The sequence below is a fragment of the Lacerta agilis genome, chromosome 4, assembly GCF_009819535.1.
Source record: "Lacerta agilis isolate rLacAgi1 chromosome 4, rLacAgi1.pri, whole genome shotgun sequence".
NCBI classification, from domain to species: domain Eukaryota; kingdom Metazoa; phylum Chordata; class Lepidosauria; order Squamata; family Lacertidae; genus Lacerta; species Lacerta agilis.
The window spans coordinates 476,154-497,895 of NC_046315.1; the positions used below are offsets into that span (position 1 = coordinate 476,154).

Below are 21,742 nucleotides of genomic sequence, written 5' to 3' on the forward strand. Positions count from 1 at the left end.
AGTAAAGCGAGGTGAGCCAGAGTCGGACACGACTGGACCTAACGGTCAGGGGTCCCTTTACCTTTACCTTAGATTAACCTGAATATATAGGCTTGGATCTGACCAGTGCGGGATTTGCGTATAAGCTAAACAAGCTATAGCTTAGGGCCCCACTCTCTTGAGGGCCCCCCAAAAATTAAAGGGACAAAACCTGGATGTACATTTCCAAAATATAAGCTAAAAAACAAATAAAGTAAAGCCTACACACAGCAACAGCGTTCTGTGTTGTGTAGGCTCCTATGATGCAAGGAATGGGCCCTCAATCATTTCAAGTTAGAGCTCAATAATTATTTCACTATCAATATACTTCTTCTTAATTGTATTTCAGTTCATCAATTAATTTGACAAAATACATATTTTGTTATCCGCAAATGGCTTTAGATACCCATTAGGTCCATAAATTACCGCATAGCATATATTCAACACAAAAAGCAGCGACAATTGGTTCTTGACAAAGGACAGCTGGACATGGAAAGGGCCCTGTTACCTTCAGCAGCTGAGGGCCGCATCAAACCGAAATCCGGCCCTGGATCCGACCAAGGTGGACAGGCAGATCCATTGAAGCAGGATGAGTTTCTCAGGAATTGTCCCCAAGCCCAAATGTTTTGGAAATCTGCAGAGACTGACATCTCAGGTATTTCATGGTGAAGCAAACCTTTAGAACCTAATGTAGTTTGACTCCCAGATGTTGTGCTGGAAAACGCTTGAGAAACAGGGCTAAAATCGCAACCCTCCACTACAATTTATTATTATTATTATTACTATTATTATTATTATTAGTGCTTTTTTGTGGGGGTACACAGGGGCACGCCTACCCCTGAACATTTTGGGAATCTTTGCACTTTTGTCCATTTACTGTATTTATTTCCCCCGATTGGAACTACCAAATTGTGATTTCCTTGAGTCAAAATGAGAGTACCCCTAAACATTTTTTAAAAGAAAAAAAAGCACTGGTTATTTATTATTAATTAAATTTGCATAAGGCCAGAGGTCTCCGCACGGTTCACAGCATCCCAGTTAGGAAGGCTAAGAATCGGGAGGAGGGAAAGAAAGAAAGAAAGAAGAGCTCCAGGCTGAGAAGCGCTGCTCTGCTGCCTCGCAGCCTCCCTTCACCTCCTGCCTGCGCACCTGCCCTGCCCCCGAGACCCCCAGGAGGCCCCGTAGCCTGCCGGGTCTGGGATCTTGGCTGCTCCTCGGCGCCCTCTGCCCATGCCCAGAGGCGCCCTGTCCCCATCGGCCTCCCGGCGTCCCCCGCGAGCATGCGCAGAGAGGTCTCCGGCCGTACCTGGGAGGTGCCGGGGCGGGGCTTGCAGGTGGGGGCGCGGCGAGGGGCGGAGACTGCGGCGGGAGGGGACCCGCCCCGTGGGCGTGGCCTGGCCGGGCGGCGGCGGCGGCGGCGGGCGAAGGAAAATGGCGGCTCGGCGGCGGCAGCGGAGGCGGCGACACTCAGGTGCCCGGCGGGGGGGGGGAGGCGAGAGAAGAGAGAGAGAGGGTGGGGGGCAAAGCCGGGGGGGGCGGCAGGCGGGAGAAGGAGGGGGGATCGGGCCCCACTGCGGGCCGGAGCCAGGCAGGATCGGGGCCCCCGGGTGGAGGGGAGGGGAGGGGAGGGGGCGCTCCCTCTCGTGCCCCCCTTTCTAGTCTGGTGCGTCTCTCTGTCCGCGGGGTGGGGGGCTGCTGGGCCTCGGACCCCCCTCCCCATCTCCCCCCCCCCGCCACGAGGCCCCACCCTGGGGAGCAGAGCCCCCCTCCCCTCCCCTCCCCTCCCCCGCGTGTCCAGGGTCGCGCCCTGCGGGGGGGTCTGTCTATTTGTGGATCGCAGCCCCCCCCCCAGATGCGCAGGCGGAGGGAGAGGGATGCCTTCCCTTTACTCCCCCCCCCCAGGAGGGTCCAGGGGCAAAGCTTGGGGGGGGGGCTGGTCCGTCTCGCCGGTGGAGGGGATCCCCGGCCTTCAGGCGGACACCGGGTGCGGAGGGAGGGGGTCCTTGGGGCCAAGGGTCGCCCCCTCCTCATCCCTGGAAGGAAAGAGCAGGCTGGGCTGGCAGCCCCCCCCCCGTGGGCCTCCGCCTCCCCCGCCTGCAATAGGGGGGCATCTACCTGTGTTTGTGCGACGGGGTGCTGGGTAGGACCCCCCCCCCAGGGCAGAAGGGGGCTTTGGGTGGGGGAGCACCCCCGGAAGAGGACAGGGGGCTCCACCCTGACCCCCACCTGCCTTTCCCCCTCAGCTGCTGTGTGGATGGGACCTGAACCCTAGGAGCCTACACTGCAAGGTAAGCGTCAAAGGACTTTCGGGGGGGGCATTTGTGGGAGGGGGTCACCGCAGAGGCCTCTTGGATTGTGGGGGGAGCGGCCCTGCTTGGCGGCCCCCTGAAAATAAAGAAGGGGGTCAGGACCAGGAGGCCACCCCCTAGAAGGCAGCTAAGGTGAGTTTTGTGGGCCTGGCGAGTGGCAATGGGGGGGGGGGAGTAGGGGTGATGCAAACTGGATTAAGGGTGGGGGCTTCAGGGCAGCTCATGACAGCGTGGCATAGTGGTTAGAGTGCCACACGGCTACGATCTGGGGGGGGGAACCAGTTCTCCACCCCACCCCCCCCCGCTTGCAACTCAGCCCTGAAGCTCATTGGATGTGACCTTGGGAGGCGGGCACTGGTGCTTGTTGCAGCGATTAAATGAGGACTAGTATCTTGTAGAGGGAGGTTTGAGAGTGGGTGGGGTGGGCAGGCCTCGATGGAGCCCATAAGTGTGGGGCTGCGATATAATCCTTGTGGGCCTGACACCAGTCGCATCAAGGGGTCCACGGAACCTCTTTTCTGTTGTGTCCCCCCCCCCCGGGTGAGGGAGCCCCGTTTTCTCACGGGTGCCCCGTGGGTGGGGGGAGTCCGGCTGCTCTGGGTTGCCCAAAGAAGCCGATCAGTAGGGGAAGGTCCTCCTCCTCAAAGAAAGCCCTTCTTCTCGCAGCACAGATTAATCTGCGGAACTCCCTGCCACAGGAGGCAGAGACGGCCTTGAAAGAGGATTGGGCGGGTTCGTGGAGGAGGAGGAGGAGAGGGCTGGACACGTGGCTCCTGGTTGGAGCCAAATACCAGTTGCATTCTGGGAGGGGGAGGGGCTCTGGGGCTCAGATCCTGCTCCGGGAGTTCTGGGGTGCTGGGTAGGGAGTCCCTCCCTTTCCCCTGCCTCCTGCTGGCTGTGTTGTGGGGAAGGGAAGGGGCCACTCCTGCCTGGCTGCTGCTTCTCCTCTTCCTCCGTCATTTTTTCCAAGGTTCCCTGGCAAGTGAGCTGAGCTGCCGGGGTCACCTTGGGACACGGCCGCCTGCCTGCACAACGTGCCCAGACAGAGGGGGGTTCTTGGGGGGGGGTCCGCCCTCTGAGGGGGCACCTGCCATTTGTGCACAGCCGTTGCCTTCTGAATATCTGTGGGCAGAACGGGCACCTGGCCATGTGCAGAGTGTTTTTCTTCCCCCCGCATGGCAGCTTTCTGCCTTCCTGGGTGTCAGGGACAGAGCACATGCTTGGAATGTAGAAGATTCAATTCCCAGGCTGGGAGAGAGACCCCCGCCTGAAACCCTGGACGGCTGCTGCCAGTTTGTGTGGGCAGTGTGGAGCTGGATGGAGCCAACGGCCTGGCTCAGCTTCCTCCTTCCCTCTGGGATGGCGCTCTCCTGCCCTGCCCTGCCCTGCCCGCCTGTTGTGCCCTCTTCCCTGTCACCCCCTTGGGGTCCCTTCCAGCTCTAGAGCTGTTCTCAAGGACATCCCGGCCCCCAAAGAGCCTCTTCCGAGCTAAATTTAGCCGCCAGGCTGTGGAGAGCCGGCCCTCGTCCCCCTGGCCTGGCAGGGAGGAGGAGGAGGAGGAGCAGGAGCAGGGCGAGAGGCAGCCAGCCTCTTGGAAGGCGTCCTGGCCTGGCACCGCCCGTCTCCCTTGGCAGCTCCCTCCCTGGGCATGGGGCCCGGCAGCGGGCACGGGGCAGCTGCCCACTGGGCAGGTTTAAGCAGGGCTTTGATCCCCGGCGGCGTGGGAGGCCTGTTTTGCCCTGCCAGGCACCCTCCGCCTTGCCCGCCTGGGTGGGGGCTGCCCTGGCACGGGCTCTTTCCTGCAGAGGCACCAGGGCCCCTTCCCCACTTATCACACTCAACAAATGGCTCGCAGGGCTGCCTGGATTGGCGGCTGTCGCTGCCTCCTGTGGCAGGGAGTTCCCCAGGCCAACTCTGCGCGAAGAAGCGCTTTCTTTTCTCTGCCCTGAATCCTTCCAGCCCTGAGATTCATTTATTTGTTTCGTAAGGTTTATACACTGCTTGATTGATAAACAAAACAAACCTCAAGGCCACCCAGCGGGATGGGCAGGGTAGAAAAACATTATTTATTATGATTAAGCTGTTTACAAAATGATAAGAAAATCCAAAAAGAACTGCAACCGTGCTTTAAAGCATGGAAAACGGGTTAGAATTCCCTCCACTTCCTAAGCATCTATATGGGATTGTGTGAACGGGAATGTTTTCAGGAGGCAACTGGTGCCCTTTCATAGATGCCCCTGAGTTTGAGCGCCAGGAGAGAAGGAGAGGGTCTGGCCTCCTCTGGGTCTTCAGCAGCCAGGCTGGTGTGTGGGGCAGGGAGGGGTGGGGGTTGCTCCTGGCAGAGACCTCCCCTCGGGGCCCCAGTCGGCCTGCCCCCCAAGGACTGGGCTCTCCCCCAAAGCGCTGTGCCCACACCGGGCTGGAAAACACTGGGGGCAGACGGCCACCCAAATTCCTTGCCCCACCCACCCCCTTGCTGTGCCAGCCCCCACCCCGATGCCTTTATGGCTGGGATGGAGGGATGGATTGAGCCCCGTGTTTACTGATGCTTCCCCACCGGGGGGGGGGGGGAGCTGTGCCCAAAGCGACTCACAGCAGACGCTCGAAACCTCAATTGCACCCGGAAATTCAAAACGGGGGAAACCCCCCCCCCCCGTTTGGCAAGCATGGAATCAAGTCCATATTGAAAAAAGGAAAAGAAGGTTGGTGGTCCCGGGCCAGGATGAGCCCCCTCCCTCTTCCCTTCCCAGCATGCTCCTCCTGCTGCTGCAAATGGTTATTTCTGGCTGGCCTGACTCACGGCTTGGGGGGGGGGGAGTTGGGTGGCGCCTCTGAGATCCAAACACTGTGTGTGTGTGTGTGTGTGTGTGTGTTTGGGGAGGGGGAGATTTCTGCTGTTTCTCACCGCCCTCTGCTTAGCTCTGCCTCTGCCCACCCTGTGGCAGAAGGGGTTTTGTGGGTGGGGGGCTCTCAGGAACGCCACCCTCTTTGTCCTCCTCCCCCTTGCTGTGTCTTCCTTCTGACCCCAAGGAAGGGTCCAGTTTGGGCCAGATTTAGTGTGTGCCCCCCCCCCACAGTTTTTGGGGTGGGGGCTGCCTGAAGCTGACGGAAGACTTAGCTGGTCTGCCCTGGTCCCTGAAGATGCCCCCCATAAGTGATAGACACCCCCAGTTCTCCAGAGGCTGGCTCAGCTTTCCTGAAGTGCTCCAAAGGGGTTGGGAGGCTGGTTCTCCCGCTGCGGTTCGTACATTGAAGCGGGTTGGACTAGATGGCCCTTGGGGGCCCCTTCCAGCTCCACAGTCCTGTTTCGGCCTAGTTCTGGGGCGCCCCACAGTTTCTTTAGCCAGACTCCTGGGGCTTCATTCTGCAGCACCGGATGAAGAGGGGGCCAGAGCGGGCATGAATGCCTGGGAGGAGGCAGTGCCTCTGCACGTGCGCAGAGTGCCCTCTGCTCTCCCCTGAGCCACGCCACGCCTGTCTGGGCCAGAGGGCATGGCTCTCTCTCTCCCTCCCTCCCTCTCTCCTTAAGGCTGCAGCTGCCCCCCCCCCAGCCTCCTTGGCCCCCAGCCCAGGCCAGCGCCCTGTGGAATGTGCCGGAATTCCTGTGGGCTGGGCAGGCTCAGCCTGTGTCAGAGTTCGCCCTCGCCTCTTCTTCCGACCGAGGGGGGGCACCCAAGCCCTGTGGAGGGTGGCGTCTTTGGAGGGGGGGAGGGCTGCTTCGCTGGGACCCAGGAGTCCTGGCTTGCAAGGCTCATGTCCCGTTCCCCCCCCCCTCTTCTTCCTGAAGTCAGACATGCCAGCTCTCCCAAGCAAAGTGAGGATAAGGGGCCCCTGCCTGGAGTCGTTCGTAGAAGTGTAAAGTGGGGAGGGACCCCCAAGGGTCATCCGGCCCAACCCCCTGCGATGCAAGGGTGCTGGTGGTCATGCTTGGCCTCATGGCTTTGAAAGCGGACCACACCCGTTCACGGGGGAGGAGGAGGAGGAGAGGGCTCTGGGGGGGCTCCTTGCCAGGCTGGCCAGCCTCTGACTCCACTGCCGGAGGCAACCCTGCGTCTGAAGAGCCGTTGCTGGAAGCCACAGGTTCCCTTCAGGCATCTGCCCAGGAGACTGGACTAGGTGGACCCCTGGCCTGATCCGGCTGGCTCTTCTGATGGAGCCTCCAGGCCCAGAGGCAGTCTATCTGGATTCCTGGGTTGATAGGGGCATTCGGCTGCTGTGAGAGCGGGAGGCTCGGCCTGATCCAACAGGCCCTTCTGACGTCCTGATGTCCCCGTGAGTCTGGTGGAGAAGGTCGCTGTTGGGTCCTCCCCAGCCCCCTGCTTCTGTGCCTGAGGGGAGTCTTCTTGTCTGACACTCAGATCAGGAGGCCGCCTTCCTTCCTTCCTTCCTTCCTTCCTCCCTCCCTCCCTCCCTTCCTTCCTTCCTTCCACAGCTCCTGCCCCACAACGTCCGATGACTCCTCCCTGGGAGATGTTTCAGCAGAGGTGGGATGGCCACCTGCTGGGGTGGGTGGGCGAGATGACCCTGGGGGTCCCTTCCATCTCTCCTGGCCTTCTGCCCCCTGGGGCACCCTGTCCGGTTTTAGAACCAGGTCCTGAACAAGCGGAGGTGACACTGGATCTCCTGCAGGAGGTTTCGGAGTTCAGAGCAGCTTGGGGGGGGGGGGGGAATGGGTGAACGGAAACCCGAGGAGCAGCGCTATGGGGTGGGTGTCTTCCCCTCCCCCTCGTCTTCCTGATCAAGACCCTCCCAGCCCCAGAGCTCTTGCTGCTGCAAAAGGGAAAGCAGCCTGCCTTGCAATCCCAGTGGGGCTGCTGCTCCTCCGGAGGGACCTGGTGCCTGGAGCAGATCTTAGCAACCTCTCCCCCCCCCCTTGCAAAACACACTTGGCTTCTGGCAGAGTTACGTGGTGGGGGGGGGGAGATTCAGGTCTCCCGAGGCCCCCCTTTGTGCCTCTCCTAATAAATATTAGGTGTTTGATGGTGTTTCCTGCTTGGCAGGGGGTTGGACTGGGTGGCCCTTGGGGTCTCTTCCAACTCTAGCATTCTGTATCCCCAAAGAGGATATGGCGAGAGTTTGAAAAGGTTTGGAAATTGAGCCAGGGACGGAGTGACTGCAAAGGAAGGCTGCAGCTTTGGGGACTTTTTAGTATGGAGAGGCGACGCAGTAGAAGCTAGTAAGATTGAGGGCAGGTGAAAGGAAGGACTCCTTCCCTCAGCAGACAGGTGAGGCAGGTGTGGCTGGGCCGCCTTCTCTTCCAACCTGCTGCCTCCGCTCCTGGGCAAGGTGCCTGGTCTTTGGCTGCCGCCTCGGCTCCTGTTATTCCTGGAGGAAAGGCAGCAACACGATCCTCTTGGGTCTGGCTCCAGGCTGGCGGGCGGGACAGGGAAGTCCTTCCTTCCACCTGCCCCGAATCCTCCAACCTTCAGCTTTGTTGCATCTCCACGAATTCTGGGATTATGAGAGAGGGAGAAGAACTGGAGGCAGAGCAGAGCCAGCCTGGCTAGTCTCCCTCCATGGCCCTCTCCTCCTCCCTGAGTTGCTTGGATGCTCTTTTAAAGCCTTCCAGGTTGGGGGGGGGCTTCCTGTGGGAGGGAGTTCCACAGTCCAACTTCCTTTGCTCCTCAGCTTCCCCCCATTCAGCTGGAGGTCTGCGAGTTAGGAGAGAGGGAGGGAAACTGTGGCCTATCCGCTTTCTCCTTGCCGTGAATAATTCTACAAGTGCCTCTCCTGCTGCCTCTCGTTTTCTGCAAGCTAAAGGATCCCAAAGGCCACACTCTTTCCTCGCAGGAGTCACTTCGATCATCCCGATTGCTATTTTCTGAACTCTGCAATCTCCTTTTTGAATTGAGTCATCAAATGCAGGGCTCCCAACGCAGCCGCCCCGTAGATCCCTGGCTGTCCCCATGGCTGTGGGGTGTCCGGACCAGGCTGCCTCCTTCTGGCTTTGCCCTGCCCTGCCCTGACAAGGGGCAGAGTCCACACACGGGGCGGGGGGGGGGGAGCGGCTGAGCTGCTCTTCCGCCTTTGCTGCCTGCCGGTGAGTAGTGTCTCTGGGGAGGGGGCAGCTCTGCGGTGCTCCTCCACACTGGGGCTGGGGGGGGTGGCCTCTTTCTCTGCGTGTCAGGTGGCGTGGGGGGCTGGTGTGTGCCGTGGGGCTCTGAGCTGTGGGCAGCAGGCACGGAGGGCTGAAGTTCACCTGCCGAGCAGGATTGTGACCTACCTGGGAATGCAGCCAGCCAGGAGAGGGAGGCCTGGGCTGACAGGTAGCTGCTCTGCCTGCCTCCCCGTCACCTCGGGCCTTAAAGGGGGCACGCCGGCCCCCGTGGCAGGATCCAGCTTTGGGATGGGAACGAAGGGCTGGTTAAGATGGAGGGGGCAGGAGGTCCGCTCTGGACCCAGAGAGCACGACTTTGTGGCCCCCAGAGAAGCAGCGCAGCAGCAGCGGCTGGGGCTGTTCATGGAATCGCAAAGCTGGGGGTGGCAAGGGACTTCTCTAGTCCAATCTCTCCTCTGGGTGTGGATTGTGGCCCGTCTCCAGCTCTGGCCTGTAGCTGCGGTCTGGAGTTGGGTTGGGACTCGGAGATGCCGACCCCCCCCCTCCTCCTCGGAAGTGTTGGGATTTGCTCCCTGTTGATGCTACAGGTCATCTATTGGGGGACTGACCCACCCGAGGCGGCATAGTTGGAAACGCAAAATCTGTTCTGAGTGGAATTGCAAGCCACACTCTATCAAACACCAAAGCTTCTGAAAATAGCAGCAGTAAAATACAAGCAACGAGCAGAAACGGAGTTTTAAATAGCAGTTAACTCCGAAAGCAGCCAAAGTATTAAGGAACAGCTGTTTTGAACAAAAATGGCCTCCGGAGCCCATGTGGGAGGGCATGCCTGGAGAGAGAGGGGCAAGGATGTGGAGCTGCCCCCCCAAAAAAGGTCCTGCCTCTGGCCCCCACCAGCTTAATGGGGCTGCCCTTTGAGGAATGTGTGGAGGGGCTCAGAGGCTGATCTTAAGCCTTAAGAGAGGTACTGTCCAAGGAGACTCTTGGATGACAGGGAAGGCCAAGGAGGGCTAAAGGAGGAGAAGGAAATTGCGGAGAAGCCAAGGCAATTCTGTGCATCCGTCCGAGAAACTGAGGCAGGAGTGAGGAATGATTGGCTGGTAGAGAAAGACTGGAAATTGTCTTGCAAGGTCTCAAAGAAACGGGAAATTGCTGATTGAACAAAAGTAAGTAACTTGTCCCTCGGATCAACCTCCATACCTGAGGACTGGAAAGTAGCCAATGTAACACCGGTTTTTAAAAAGGGATCCTAGGAATTGCAGGCTGATTGGCTGAATTTATGTCCTGGGGAAAATCGGGGAAAGTATTGCTACAGATGAAATAACCAAGCATATAGAAGAACAAGCCTTGCTGAAGCGGAGTCAGCGTGGCTTCGGCAAGGACAAGTCACGTCTCACCAACTTTTTGGAGTTCTGTGAGAGTGTCAAGAACTATATGAATGCTTTTGTTGAGATTCCTGCTTTGCAGGGGGTGGACTAGATGACCTCAGGGGTGGCCACATTTGTCGAGGCTGGGGAAGAGGTGGCATTCTAGAAGCTTATAAACTGATGCCTGGGCCGGAGAAAGTGGCTAGAGAGAAAAAAAATCCCCCTTCCCTTCCAATGCTAGAACCTCTGGGCATGCAGTGAAGCCAGATGTTGGAAGATTCGGGGCAGAGAAAAGAAGATTCTTCTTCTTCATGCAGAGTTGAACTGTGGAACTCCCTGCCACAGGAGGCCACGAGGGCCACACACTTGGATGGCTTTACAAGAGGAGCAGGCTAGTTCACGGAGGAGGAAAGGGCTGGGCCAGCTATTGTTATATTGTCCAAATCCGGTTTGAAATCCATATTGTGATATCAGTTTCATAATTTCGGACCTGGCAACAGGGGCGTCGCGGGGGGGGGGGACCCGGGCAGCGCCCCTGCTGGGGTGACACATCGGGAGGTGGCCCCACCCATTGGGCTTTTTTTTTTTTTACTTTTAAAAAAATTCTTTTTAGGCTATTTTCGGCACTGCCGGGGTGAAGCCGCAGGGGCCGCCAGCGAGTCGGGGTGTCACCCCCCTCGCTGGCCGCCCCTGCGGCTCTGCCCCGGCAGCGCCGAAAATAGCCCCCGCCCTCCAGCGGCTTTTCACGCCGCTGGCTGGCTTGCGGAGCCGGGGCAAGGAGAGGGGACCCGCCCCTCTCCCTGCCCCACTTGCGCTCCCCCGAGGGGGCCCGGGCGGGGGCTTCGGGAGTCTCTGCAGCCCGCAGAGGCTCCCAAAGCCCCCGCCCGGCATCCCCTGGGGGCGGGGCGTGGCCGCGTGTGCGTGCGTCATGACGTCATGATGCACGCGCCGCGATGCCCCGCCCCCAGGGGTGCCTCTTGGCTTCCCGCCCCGGGAAGCCAAGGGGCTAGGAACGCCCCTGCCTGGCAATATATTGTGAATCATGATGTGTTATTGTGTGTTTGCGTGCTGTGCAAAAATCACCATGTGGGGAAACCCGTGAAGCCAGCAAATGCCTCTTCACAGCTCTGTCCTTATTTCAGACACCGTGAGATGCCGGTATATTGCAATATTCAGCTGGTGATCTGCCCCCCCCCCCCGGCTTTTCTCTGCCTCCACAATGGGCACCTGCAATGCTTCTGAGTCCCAGTTGCTGGGAAGGGCAGGAGGGGGCTGGGCTGCTGCTTTGCCCATGTCCTTTTGGGGACACATCTGGCTGGCCCCTGTGAGAACAGGGTGCTGGGCTCGTTGGGGGGGGGGGCTCGGCCTGATCCAGCCAGCCCTTCTGAGACCCTGCTGCTCCCTATGCCAGACCCGCCAGGCAGGAGCCCTCCTGGCAGCCGGGATCTGCGCCCAGCCTGTTGCAACCAACCCAGAGACGGGCCTGGCAGGGACCTACGCCACTCCCTCTCTTGCTGCTACCGCAGAAGGCAGGCGGCAGCCTCTCTTGGGCGGACTTTAGACTTTCCCTGGCCTGGATGCAGAAGGAATTCCCCCCCCCCTTCTTTCATCTGGCCAGGAAGGACATGTTTGGGATACGTGGAAACCCCTTCCCCGGGCCTCCAACTTGCGCCAGAGAGCCCCACCCTTGCCAGCAGCGGGAGGGAGGGCTTGTGGGTGAGGGCAGGGCCTGATCCCGCTGCTGCCAAGGGTGGCAGCTGCTGCTGCGGCTGCTTCTTGGTTGCCAAGAGGAACACCCCCGGGGGGCCAGGCTCCTCCTTGGCCTGCCGTCCTCCTGCTTGTTTGTAAGGTGAGAACTTGGCTCAGCAGAAGCAGCAGCAGTGAGAGGGCAGAGCCGTGGGTCGCCTGGCATTCTGCTTCACCCCCCCCCTTCAGCCTCCCCTTGGCGGGGGAAGGAGATGCCCAGCAGAGAGGGGCTGCATTCAGATCATGCTCGTCTTTTGGTTGCATTTGGGGAAACTTCCCTAGAAAGTCACCCAGGACAGTAAGGAGAAATGCAATTAAAAGCAGCACCTCGTTCCTCTTCCGGGACTGAAATAAACCACCAGAAGCAGAAGTGGCTTTAAATAAAATAAAATAAAAGTGGGGGGAATTAAGTGTCTGCTGCACTAAATCCTTGATCTCTAGGTGAAGGGGCTCAGAGAGAAGGCCGGGGGGAGGGCTGCCCCCCCAGACCCTTCCCCCTTGGGCTCAGCTGCTGGATTTCCTGCGGTTGCTGATGGCCAAAGCCCTGGCAGGTCTACATGAGAGTAAACAGCCCTTGAGAGCTGATGCACGACTTTGCATAATGCAACCCTGGAAGACGTGAAAGTTTCGCAACGGCCGTTGGCCGAGGGCCCTTCAGGGCAGAACTGGCAAAATTCAGCATTTATCCCCAGCTCCGCCCCCCAACCCTTTCCCAAGAGGAGCAGCGGGGAAAGAGGCCGAACGTGAGAACTCCCGGGAAGCCAAATGTTGGAAGATTCAGAAAGTCCTTTTTCGTGTAGCGCAGAGTTAAACTGTGGGACTCCCGGCTGCAGGAAGCGGGCATGGCCGCCCACTGGAATGGCCTTGAAAGAGGATAAGACGGAGGGAGATCCGTGGCTCAGGGCCTCAAGACCTTCAGGACCCCGACCCACCCAGGACCTTCCGCTTCTCCCCAGAGGCCCGTCTCTCGGTGCCCCCCTCCCAGAGAGGTTCGCAGGGCGGCAGCAGGAGAACAGGCCTTTTCTGCGGTGACTCCCGGAGTGTGGGACGCTCTCCCCGGAGAGACTCGCCTGGTGCCATCCTTAGGTGCCTTTGGGCGCCAGGAAGAAACATTCCTCTCTCCCCAGGCCTTTGGCCATTAAATAACCCATGGCCTGTGAAAGTGAGGCAGAGAGGACTTTTTTTTTACGATGATCATTTCACTATTAGGTTGTCTGTCGGTTTGCTTTTTATTATGTTTTTATCATTGATGATCTATAAACCACGGGTGGCGCTGTGGGTTAAACCACAGAGCCTAGGGCTTGCTGATCAGAAGGTCAACGGTTCGAATCCCCACGACGGGATGAGCTCTGGTTGTTCGGTCCCAGCTCCTGCCAACCTAGCAGTTCAAAAGCACATCAAAGTGCAAGTAGATAAATAGGTCCCGCTCTGGCGGGAAGGTAAACGGCGTTTCCGTGCGCTGCTCTGGTTCGCCAGAAGCGGCTTTGTCATGCTGGCCACATGACCCAGAAGCTGTACGCCGGCTCCCTCGGCCAGTAAAGCGAGATGAGTGCTGCAACCCCAGAATCGGACACGACTGGACCTAACGGTCAGGGGTCCCTTTACCTTTAATGCGTTTCTAATGTCGTTAGATCTGATGGGTATAAACAAAAATAAATTATAGCCACAAAGGTTAATAATAAGAATAATAATTTTATTATTTCTATCTTGAGAGTCCCTGCTTCTGTGGCTGGAGGGAACAGTGATTCTGAGAGCCAGTTGTGAGCAACTGCAGGACAGGGGCTGGAGTGTTGCTCTTGTCTTTGGCTCTGATAAGGAAAATTCCAGCCGCCACCTTCCCCCACCGCGCAGCCTCCTCGCGGGACTCCCGCGCTGCCAAATGCGGGACCTGGAAGCCTCTTTCTTCTCTTTGCCCCCCCCCCGACGATGAGCGGGTACCCCTTCACCACACAAGTCACACAAGCACCACATAAAACCCTCGCGATAAAGGGTTTCCCCTAAATGTCCCGATCTGCGCCCCGAAAAGCCTCCGGAAAAGCGCTCCTGTCAAACAGCTCTCCGTACACGCTCCATTTTCTCAATGAACGGCAAACCCACCAATCAGGAGCATGCATTCAGCTCAGCCTGCAAAATGGAACGTTCAGCTCAGCTACTATGATTCAATCATCACCTTCACGCTTCAGTGCACGCTAAGTGGGTTTTGACAGGCTCCCTGCTGGGAGAACAATGGAATCGAAACCAAAATGTAACCAGTTGGGGAAACTATTAATTATAACTTGCAACAATGTATCAAATGGACAATTTAGACGCTGGGTGGCCCGTTTTTGACAGCTCGAAATGTTTATTATTGTAAAAATCCACAACTCCTGAACGCAGTGTCCGATTTGCCTGGTTCAAGTGTCTATCTGCTCCTTATAAAATAACCTTTCTAACTCCTCGGTTCCCGCCATCCTCCGATCATCGGAAGTATATTATTTCGATATTGCACTATTTTTGGACTCTCAACTCAGCAGCTTTCATAATCCCTTAGGCGGCGAGTCACGTCCTCATCCAGCTGCAGGAGGAAATGCACCCCTCCCGATAATCCAGTCAAGCACCCGTCCATCAGTTACCATGGCAGCAGACATCCTCCTAGGAGCGTTCTATTGTCCTGACGCAGAGGAAACCTTCAATGTGTATTACACCCACCCTAGATCCATTCACCGGTTCCTGCCATCCTTCCTGATATGCAAAACTTGTTTTTCCCCTATGTAAATTTTACTGTAACCTCCTCTCTCCCCTCCCCATCTCTGACGTTTCTGTGATGTATTTCGCTGTGTATTCTGGGCTATCGCGGGAACTTTTAAAAGTCCAGGACACCCTTTGTTCGGGGTTCGGATCCTCCTGAACCTTGTTGCGCAATAAACTCCTTTGCTTTTGCTCCAATCTCCGGCTGGTCTCCATTACCTCCGCAGTGAACCACGGGCTTCCTCCGTAGGACCGGGAGCTGAGCCTCCTCGACCCGGTAATTTCCGTAACAGTCTTGGCGCCGAAACCCGGGACCTGCGTTCTCCCGTGGTGGCTGGGGAACCCCACCGAGCCTTCAGCCGGCAACGGGACCCTTTTCTCCCGTGGAGACTCGACGGATCCCTGGCCATCCTCCGGGCGGTAATTGCAGGTCTCAAGGGGAGCCAACCGGGGAGCAAAGGCAAAGTTCAGCCGGCTTCGTCTCCAACGATCCAGCGGATCGCGGTGGAAGACGCGTAAGTATAAATCCAGTGCACTGGTGATTGGGGGGAGGGGGGAGGTAAGCCTGGCAACCGCAATCTACTGCTCTCTTGCGTATCATTTCTTGCCTGTCTCTCAGTCTGTCCCGTGGACTGCTGCTCAACTCGAAAGGGGAGTCCTGAGCTCTATCTCTTTTCTCCAATACCCAGTCAGCCGCCCCGTTAGCTGGTCTAACGAACGCAAGGGACTGGGCTCTTTTTCTACTTTGCCAGCTGCCAAGGGGCAAAGGACTTCTCTGCACTATCCCAAACCTCAGCCGCCCCGGTCGGGCCATGTAAAACACGCTGGTCGTGCGTGAGCCCGCTTCCGAACGCAAGGGAGGTTTTTCCGGACCGTTTAACTCTATTTAAAGGGCTGCCCGATCTGGCACTGCAGTGGCAGGCGTCCAGTAGGGCTCCCTTCCTTAGCTGTTAACGATAGGCAGGAGGTTGCCAGGTGGGGGTACCCTGTAATGGGTGGAAATGGGGGTTGAGAAATAGGAATAGATGAGAAGAAACGGAAGAGAAAGGAAGAGGAAAAGGGAGCTCCAGAAAAAGGAAAGGAAGAGGTAGTTTAGAGTAGATCCCCCTGGTCAGCCGCCCCGCTAGCCGAACTAGTGAACGCAAGGGACCAGGCTAGATTATTGGAACGTTGTGTACTGTACTTTGCTTATGTTAAGAAACCCCCCTGTCCCACTCCCTTAGTGAGAAACCCTGACTTACTAAGATACCTTTCCCGTTCCTCTTTTCCCAAAAAAACCCAGGTTCCTCTTAAAACCCAAGGAACAATGGGCGCCAAGGCTTCGAAGCCCAGTCGTACTTCCGCTGGGAAGAAGGCTTCTCGCAAGCCTTCTTTTACCCAGCCGGAACCCGACTCCCCCCTCGAGTTTGTACTGGATCACTGGAAAGAGATTCCGGGTTCAGAAATGTTATCCAGGCAGAAGTTGCAAGACCTCTGCGAAAACACCTGGCCATCTTTTACTAATAAAATGTCATCTGAACTCCGCTGGCCACCGGAGGGATCCTTCAACCAGGATCGCTTAAATGCTCTAAAGAAGCACTTACTAGAAGAAAGACCCCGCCAGTTGGACTACCTAAAAGCTTTCGAGGTCGTATATCAAATCCTCACTACTCTGAAGGATTCCCCGGCTCTCCAGATGCCTATGATAAAGCCTCCTAAGAAAGCCTCTAGGAAACCCAAGGGAGGTCCTGCACCGCCCCCTTATGAGGATCCATCGGACGATGATTCTATGGATCAGGCCATGGCGCTATACTATAATAGACCCAGACAAGCCCCTACAGCTCCCCCTGCACAGAATGATGTCCCTGGGCAAAATAATCTCCCGGGACCCGAAAATGATGCAGACCCGAACAATCAGGCAGGAGCTCAAGGCGGGCAGCTAATAGTCCAACCCATGGACCAGGGAGAAATAGCCACAGTATCCAACGACCAAATGGAACCTGACCCGGTCTTAACGCCAGTCAGTGACCACGCTGCCTATACTTTGTCGCCCCACTCCAATCTTCTTGAAAACGTGGAGGGCATGACCACCCGCTCTATGGTGCAGACTGCTAAGGACTTTGCCATCCGCATCCAGGGTGCTTTCTCGCCATCTGCTTCCCGGCAGCCAGTAAAAGGAAAGGCTAAAGGGAGTGGGGGAATCAATCACCAGGCGGCCTCCTACCAGATGCCCCTACGTGCCTTTCCCATCCCTCCTGCAACTCCGGATGGGGCCCCACGGATGATTTACACTCACCAGCCCTTCCGGACTGCAGATTTAGTAAACTGGGCAAACGTGATGCCCTCTTTGAGAGATGACCCTGACAAGTGCCACCGGCAAATTGCTACAATCTTCTCTTCCCATCACCCTTCTTGGACGGATGTCCACGTACTCTTAAATGCCCTATTCAATGAGGCTGAGAAGGCTGACATCCTCAGTAAGGCTGAAGAAGCCTTAAACCAAGAAAACTACCAGGAAGGAAGACCTCAAGGGGTGGGGGCCCTGACACCTAGAGATCTCCGTATTGAACCCAACCCTGCCTGGGACTACAATACCCCTAATGGCATCTGGTGCCTGAACTTGTTTAAAAGGGCCATCCTAGATGGCATTAAAGCTTCAGGACAGCGCTCCATAAACTGGACTAAGGTTCAGACTGTAATCCAGGGTCCCAATGAACACCCGTCGGACTATTATTCTAGGTTGGTGGCGGCTATTAAAACCTGGGGCGGAATAGACCCCGAGAATCCGCACCATGATATAATAGTAAAAGGCTTCTTTAAAGACCAGGCAACGCCAGATATAAGGAAAGCCTTAAATCTCCTAGTTGGCTACGATGGGAAAACTTTTAGCGAAATTCTGTCCATCGCCAAGTCCGTCTTTAACAACCGGGACGAAAAGAAAAGGACGGACACCAGGGCAGAGGAAGAGGCAGTGCTTGCCCTCAGTATGGAAACCCCTTACTTCCCAGCTCCAGGGTTCCCGGCCAGGGGAGGAGGCAGGGGGCGAGGAAGAGGGGGAGGATTGAATGCAAGCCCATCCATGCCACGACCCTGGGGCCCATCCACTGGCCTTTGTCACCTGTGTTTTCAACCAGGGCACCTAAGACGAAACTGCCCATATTTATACCCGGGGAGCCCATGGGTTGAAGCTAACTCTTACCCATTCCCCGGAGGAAACCCACCATACACGACCTTTCCTTCGCACCCTCCTTGGGCCCAGGGTTATGAGAACCCGCAAATGGTGCCACCTCATCCCCAAGGGAATTGGCCACCCCAAGGCACCCAGGTCTCAGTGGCCCAACCAACCGCAGAGTCACACCCTCCAAATCCTTTCCGTGCCCCTCTGCCAGCTCAAACTGACCCGCAATTCGTTCAAGCCCCTCCTTCCGACTCGAGAACATAAGGAGAGCCCCAACAGGACCTTGCAGCCCTTCCCCTTTGGACTGCGCTCAATTCCCATTCCTCGTATACCCGGGGGTACAGCCCACGGTACACCAGCATCGCGCCCCAGTTCCTGTTCCTCGTACCCCAGCACCGCACCCCAGCACCGCACCCCAGTTCCTGTTCCTCGTACCCCAGCACCGCACCCCAGCATCGCACCCCAGTTCCTGATCATCGTACCCCAGCATCGTACCCCAGTTCCTGATCATCGTACCCCAGCATCGTACCCCAGTTCCTGATCATCGTACCCCAGCACCGCACCCCAGCATCGCACCCCAGTTCGTCGCACCCCAGCATCGTACCCCAGCATCGCACCCCAGCTCCTGTCCATCGCACCCCAGTTCCTGCTTCACCATTCCCGAGTCTCCGTACATCGTTCCCACCGACCATTTTCAGACTTGCCGCTATTGACAACTCTTGACAGCTGTTTGACAGTTCTCCACATTTTCGGACTCACCGCTTTGACAGCTTGCCTTATTCTGACTGCTTGCCGTTTGACAGCTGTTTGACAGTTCTCCACATTTTCGGACTCACCGCTTTGACAGCTTGCCTTATTCTGACTGCCTGCCGTTTGACAGCTGTTTGACAGTTCTCCACATTTTCGGACTCACTGCTTTGACAGCTTGCCTTATTCTGACTGCTTGCCGTTTGACAGCTGTTTCACAGTTCTCCACATTTTCGGACTTACCGCTTTGACAGCTATTTGACAGCGCACCCTGTCTCCCCGTTGGCCACCTTTGGCAGCTCGCCGGTGTGACTACCTGCCACTTTGACAGCCGTGTGACAGCTCATCATACTCTCCGATCAGCTGGCTTTTGACAGCCCACCGTGCCTGCACCCGATGTTGGCATCCAACCATGACCGGCCCGCTCTCCCTGAATACGATCAGCCGAGGCGCGTGGGGAAGGTGAGTACCAAGTCTTGAAGGTGTAGGTGTGGAGAAAAGGATTTGTGGTTCTGCGAACCAGATACAAATCTTATCTCCAAATGCGGGACTGATAAGGAAAATTCCAGCCGCCACCTTCCCCCACCGCGCAGCCTCCTCGCGGGACTCCCGCGCTGCCAAATGCGGGACCTGGAAGCCTCTTTCTTCTCTTTGCCCCCCCCCCCGACGATGAGCGGGTACCCCTTCACCACACAAGTCACACAAGCACCACATAAAACCCTCGCGATAAAGGGTTTCCCCTAAATGTCCCGATCTGCGCCCCGAAAAGCCTCCGGAAAAGCGCTCCTGTCAAACAGCTCTCCGTACACGCTCCATTTTCTCAATGAACGGCAAACCCACCAATCAGGAGCATGCATTCAGCTCAGCCTGCAAAATGGAACGTTCAGCTCAGCTACTATGATTCAATCATCACCTTCACGCTTCAGTGCACGCTAAGTGGGTTTTGACAGGCTCCCTGCTGGGAGAACAATGGAATCGAAACCAAAATGTAACCAGTTGGGGAAACTATTAATTATAACTTGCAACAATGTATCAAATGGACAATTTAGACGCTGGGTGGCCCGTTTTTGACAGCTCGAAATGTTTATTATTGTAAAAATCCACAACTCCTGAACGCAGTGTCCGATTTGCCTGGTTCAAGTGTCTATCTGCTCCTTATAAAATAACCTTTCTAACTCCTCGGTTCCCGCCATCCTCCGATCATCGGAAGTATATTATTTCGATATTGCACTATTTTTGGACTCTCAACTCAGCAGCTTTCATAATCCCTTAGGCGGCGAGTCACGTCCTCATCCAGCTGCAGGAGGAAATGCACCCCTCCCGATAATCCAGTCAAGCACCCGTCCATCAGTTACCATGGCAGCAGACATCCTCCTAGGAGCGTTCTATTGTCCTGACGCAGAGGAAACCTTCAATGTGTATTACACCCACCCTAGATCCATTCACCGGTTCCTGCCATCCTTCCTGATATGCAAAACTTGTTTTTCCCCTATGTAAATTTTACTGTAACCTCCTCTCTCCCCTCCCCATCTCTGACGTTTCTGTGATGTATTTCGCTGTGTATTCTGGGCTATCGCGGGAACTTTTAAAAGTCCAGGACACCCTTTGTTCGGGGTTCGGATCCTCCTGAACCTTGTTGCGCAATAAACTCCTTTGCTTTTGCTCCAATCTCCGGCTGGTCTCCATTACCTCCGCAGTGAACCACGGGCTTCCTCCGTAGGACCGGGAGCTGAGCCTCCTCGACCCGGTAATTTCCGTAACAGCTCCAACATTTGGGCTTCCTACAGGGAAATTAGTCCCTGTGAGAAGCAGGTGCTGGGCCAGACGGGACCTGATCCTGCGGGCTCTTCTTGCTCTCCAGCGCCAGGGGGGACCACGAAGGCCGGGCACAGCGCATGTCTCCCTCCAGGCGGGCATCGCGGCCTCCTGAGCGGCCAGGGGAGCCTAGGAAGCCTTGATTCCGCCTGCTGGTGGTGGTTGACACCACGAGGGTTGGCAGGAGCCTCCGAGTTTCTTGCGTGTGGCATCGCCGCTTGGCTGCAGTTTCAAGGACCACAAGCGCAGCTTCCGGCAACCTGTGGCTTCAGGGACCTCGCTGCCTTAAGTGACACCAGCAGCACCAAATGCAGTTGCAGAGCAAGATGAGCGTCAGAGGGGCTGGCTGGATGAGGCCAAAGGGAGCCTGGAACCCCCAGGCAGGATCCAAGCCCAAGAGCAGCCCCCCCCCCGTCCTGGTCTCCGTATTCGCCCTCTCCCAGGCCTGATCCCGCAGCCCCTGCTTCTGGGCAAAGGGCAGCGGGAGCCGCCTCCGCCCAGCCACCCTCAACGTATCTCAGCACAGCAGCCAAGCCGGGAGAAGAGGCCCAGTGGAACTCCCTGCTGCAGGAGGCAGGGATGGCCACTCTCTGGGATGGCTTTAGGATTGGACAAGTTCCTGGAGGAGGAGGGGGCTCTCGGGGGCTCCTAGCCAGGAGGGTTTGGCTCCGCCCTCCGCAGTCGGAGGCAGCCGTGCCGCTGGGGAACCGCAGGAGCAGAGAGGGCTTTGGGACGCGGATCCGCCATAAAAGTTTCTTTCTTTTATTGCATGTCTGTCCCACCTTGCATTTAATCCCCACGACAACCACCCTGCGAAGTGGGCCAGGTTCCTGAGAGGCCGCCCAGGTCACCCAAGGGAGTTTCATGGGTGCCAAGTGGGGATTTTAACCCTGGTCTCTCGCAGCTCCCTAGCCTGCCACTCTAACCACTGTGCCACACAGCCTCTCTGAAGATGGGCTCAGATGCCGGGCGTTTAGGATCTTTGAATGGTGCCAGCCAGGAGGGATTTATCCTGAATGTCTGAGAAACGGCTTCTGCAAATGCTTCTTCCGTTTGCTCTCCGGATGAGTAGGGGGAAAGAGATGGTGACCTATCTCTGGGGCAGGCGCCTCGGGAGAGAAGGAAGGAGGGAGGTTCTAGCAGGAGATCGTATCTTGGCTTAACACTCCTCCAAAGAGCCGGTTGCTTCATTTTCTTTCTGCGGAGCCTTGCAGCGCAGGGAGGGGGCTATCGCTGGGCTGAACAGGAGATCAGAGAATTGCGGGAATCCCAGCGGAAGAATCCCAGACAGGCAGCCTTCAAACTCAGCTGCCTTGAAACAGCGGCAGTGTCTGCCCATCATGTCGGGGGGGGGGGAAATGCTGTTTCTTTTGTTTGAAATGTTGCTCAACATTGGAGGGGGTGGACTGGGCGACCCTTGGGGTCCCTCCCAGCTGTTATTCCTTGGAGGTTTTTAAGCAGAGTTTGGAAGACCGTCTGTCAGGGATTCCTTGCCGGGGGTTGGTCTAGATGACCCGCGGGGTCCCTTCCGACCCTACAATTTTGCAATTCCTTTGAAAGAGTTTTGACACCCCAGTTTGAGGTCGGGGCTCCCCCTCACTCTTCCTCCCCGCATTCTGTTTCCAGGCTGGGGCTTCCTCCGAAGCATCATGGCGCCCCCCCTGGCCAGAAGGACCTCCCGCCCCCCCTCCTTGCCCGCCCCGCAGCCGTGCCCAGCAGCCGCCCTCGGAGGAGTCAGTCCAGCGCGCGGCCGCCTGTGACCTCTGACCTCCCGCCACAGCCTCTCCCCCCCCTCCCG

The 21,742-nt window shown here is 57.1% G+C and overlaps 1 long non-coding RNA gene across 1 annotated transcript; it reads left to right on the plus strand.

The window, feature by feature from the left end:
• The first annotated feature begins 1,454 nt into the window (after positions 1 to 1,454).
• On the plus strand, positions 1,455 to 21,740 carry LOC117044936. Its single transcript, XR_004426379.1, has 3 exons — positions 1,455 to 1,489; positions 2,262 to 2,306; positions 21,571 to 21,740. It is a non-coding gene; the product is annotated as an uncharacterized LOC117044936 (long non-coding RNA).
• Positions 21,741 to 21,742: the final 2 nt, after the last annotated feature.